This window comes from Gordionus sp. m RMFG-2023, chromosome 1 (genome assembly GCF_954871325.1).
Source record: "Gordionus sp. m RMFG-2023 chromosome 1, tfGorSpeb1-WG-v2, whole genome shotgun sequence".
NCBI classification, from domain to species: Eukaryota; Metazoa; Nematomorpha; class Gordioida; order Chordodea; family Parachordodidae; genus Gordionus; species Gordionus sp. m RMFG-2023.
The window spans coordinates 44491716-44495748 of record NC_088775.1 but is presented as its reverse complement, the minus strand read 5'-3'; positions in this window follow the sequence as shown (position 1 = coordinate 44495748).

Here is a 4033-nt window from a genome sequence, read left to right as displayed (position 1 = left end):
TTTTTAAAGTTTTTCGAATTTTTTTGACGAAAATATGTTAAAATAAGAATTAATAACATGTGTAAATATAAATTTAGTGAAGATGTACCAATGAAAAGTGACAATTGTCATAATGGTTAATTTTAAAGTTTTTTGAATTTTTTTGACGAAAATTTGTTAAAATAAGTATTAATAACATGTGTAAATATAAATTTAGTGAAGATGTACCATAGAAAAGTGACAATTGTCATAATCGTTATTTTTAAAGTTTTTTGAATTTTTTTGACGAAAATATGTTAAAATAAGTATTAATAACATGTGTAAATATAAATTTAGTGAAGATGTACCAATGAAAAGTGACAATTGTCATAATCGCTATTTTTAAAGTTTTTTGACGAAAATATGTTAAAATAAATATTAAAAACATGTTTAAATAAAAATTTATTAGTGAAGATGTACCATAGAAAATTGATATTTGTCATAATCGTTATTTATAAAGTTTTTTGAATTTTTTGACGAAAATATGTTAAAATAAGTATTAATAACATGTGTAAATACAAATTTAGTGAAGATGTACCAATGAAAAGTGACAATTGTCATAATCGTTATTTTTAAAGTTTTTCGAATTTTTTTGACGAAAATATGTTAAAATAAGAATTAATAACATGTGTAAATATAAATTTAGTGAAGATGTACCAATGAAAAGTGACAATTGTCATAATGGTTAATTTTAAAGTTTTTTGAATTTTTTTGACGAAAATTTGTTAAAATAAGTATTAATAACATGTGTAAATATAAATTTAGTGAAGATGTACCAATGAAAAGTGACAATTGTCATAATCGCTATTTTTAAAGTTTTTTGACGAAAATATGTTAAAATAAGTATTAATAACATGTGTAAACATAAATTTAGTGAAGATGTACCAATGAAAAGTGGCATTTGTCATAATCGTTAATTTTAAAGTTTTTTGAATTTTTTTGAAGAAAATATGTTAAAATAAATATTAAAAACATGTTTAAATAAAAATTTAGTGAAGATGTACCATAGAAAAGTGACAATTGTCATAATCGTTATTTTTAAAGTTTTTTGAATTTTTTTGACGAAAATATGTTAAAATAAGTATTAATAACATGTGTAAATATAAATTTAGTGAAGATGTACCAATGAAAAGTGACAATTGTCATAATCGCTATTTTTAAAGTTTTTTGAATTTTTTTGACGAAAATATGTTAAAATAAGTATTAATAACATGTGTAAATATAAATTTAGTGAAGATGTACCAATGAAAAGTGACATTTGTCATAATTGTTATTTTTAAAGTTTTTTTGAAGAAAATGTTAAAATAAATATTAAAAACATGTTTAAATAAAAATTCAGTGAAGATGTACCATAGAAAAGTGACAATTGTCATAATCGGTATTTTTAAAGTTTTTTGAATTTTTTTGACGAAAATATGTTAAAATATGTATTAATAACATGTGTAAATATAAATTTAGTGAAGATGTACCAATGAAAAGTGACAATTGTCATAATCGTTATTTTTAAAGTTTTTTGAATTTTATTGACAAAGATATTTTAAAATAAGTATTGATAACATGTTTAAATAAAAATTTAGTGAAGATATACTCTAGATAAGCGATAATTGTCATAATCATTATTTTTAAAGTTTTTTGATTTTTTTTGACGAAAATAGTTAACTTGCATCGATATTGGTTTTAAAATAGAAAAAAAAGTTTACCCAAATTTTAAACAAGATTGTCTGGTGAAAATTGGTAAAAAAATAATAATTTCTAACTTAGGATTAGATATTATGATAAAAATTTTGCATATTAATTTCTGACCCGATGAACAAATGTAATAAAATGCCAATTTGCTCCTGTTTTTGGGGAAGAATCTATTATTACCATATGTTTTTCTATGGCATATACTCAGGCAATTTTAATTTTACAACCTATATTTTTACCCATTTACATCAAAGAAATTTTAAAAATAACGATTATGACAATTGTCACTTTTCTATAGTACATCTTCACTAAATTTTTATTTAAACATGTTATTATTTATTTTAACATATTTTCGTCAACAAAAATCAAAAAATAATGATTATGACAATTGTCGCTTATCTAGAGTACATCTTCACTAAATTTTTATTTAAACATGTTATATATACTTATTTAAAATATTTTCGTCAAAAAAATTTTAAAAATAAGGATTATGACAATTGTCACTTTTCATTGTCTTCATTAAATTTATATTTACACATGTTATTAATACTTATTTTAACATATTTTCGTCAAAAAATTCAAGACAATGTCAATTTTCTATGGTACATCTTCACTAAATTTTATTTAAACATGTTATCAATACTTATTTTAACATATTTTCATCAAAAAACTTTAAAAATAACGATTATGACAAATGTCACTTTTCATTGGTACATCACTAAATTTATATTTACACATGTTATTAATACTTATTTTAACATATTTTCGTCAAAAAAATTCAAAAAACTTTAAAAATAACGATTATGACAATTGTCACTTTTCTGTGGTACATCTTCACTAAATTTTTATTTAAACATGTTTTTAATATTTATTTTAACATATTTTCTTCAAATAGAGCTCTAGTTTGGACTTCTTTCCATTTTATCTTTGTTATAACTCAATTCTTTTCCATCAATAATCAGTTAAAAATTGGTTTACATTTTTAATACTTAATTTCTAGGCATCTATATAAGTCAATAAACCCTTAGATTAAGGGGAGAATTGGCGATATTGCAGCCTCGTGGTCAATTTTTCTAGCGGTCACATTTTAGGGGCTTCAACCCCCCCCCCCCCATACCCTTTTATTCGTTAAATAATGTTTAATTATATTTTTAATATAGACTTATGAAATGATAATCACATATTTTATTTTAAAAATTTCAATTTAAAATCATTCTCATTGGACATTTAAAAACATACTTCCGATATAAAATATCATATTAACCTACTAAATCATACATTATATTGGACCAAGAATAAGTCTTATTGTACATAGTCAAACATATTGCAAATATAGATTCAGAAATATGCATATCATAAATAATATATAAAAAAAACTATAATATCATATTATACATGTTTTATCTACTTAAAATCATTTATCCATATATATTACAACATAGACCATAAGGAGGGAACCACATAGGGAAAAATTGGATAAAATATATTATGTTGTATTTATTGATATAAATAATCCATGTACCCCGATCCTAAAACTTTCTACTTTTTAGTCCTGATAAAAAAAATTATATTATGAAATAAAACCTCATAGGTGATATAGGAGGGTTTAAACTTTTATTCGATATACTTTAAAATACTTATTAGTTCAACTCCAGACGAAATTAATTAAATAAACATTTTGATTTCTAAGTTGGCCTTTTAAACTTAATGGGGTGATTCCAGATTATAAAATAAATAATATATTAGAAAGGTTAATTTTGAATTGTTCCTTTTTATCAAATGGTAATTAAAATATTTTTTTATATATGAAACTGGTTATGGTAATAATTCTAATTAGAGATTAGCAGGTCAGGATAAATTTTAAAAAAATAAAATTAAAAATTATATCCATTAATTAATTGGAAAATGATATAAAAAAGGTTTAGATTTCATCGTGTGCTCATATTCTCAATAACTATCTAAAACTTTAATAATGTTTCAAGTAACAAAAATTTAGTGCCAGGCCGTAAAATAATCAAAAATAGACTAGGCATGAAAAGATCAAAAAATATGGGATGAGTCGAGCTTGAAAATATTTTTTTTTAATCCGGGCCAGTCCAAAATTTTGATCTTAGCATGTATGTCTAAGATTATATTGTTCGCCGAATTTTTTTAAAAAAAATACAAATACTAACATCAGAAGTGGTGATTAGAGGCCTGCAATGGGCGGGGTTTTAACCGGCTCGCTCGTTCATAGTTTTTAAATTACTCACCCCTCCCCCAGTTAAAATTTTTTTAATCAACACACCTGCAAAATAAATTATTATTTATTAGTTATAGCAGCCACCAC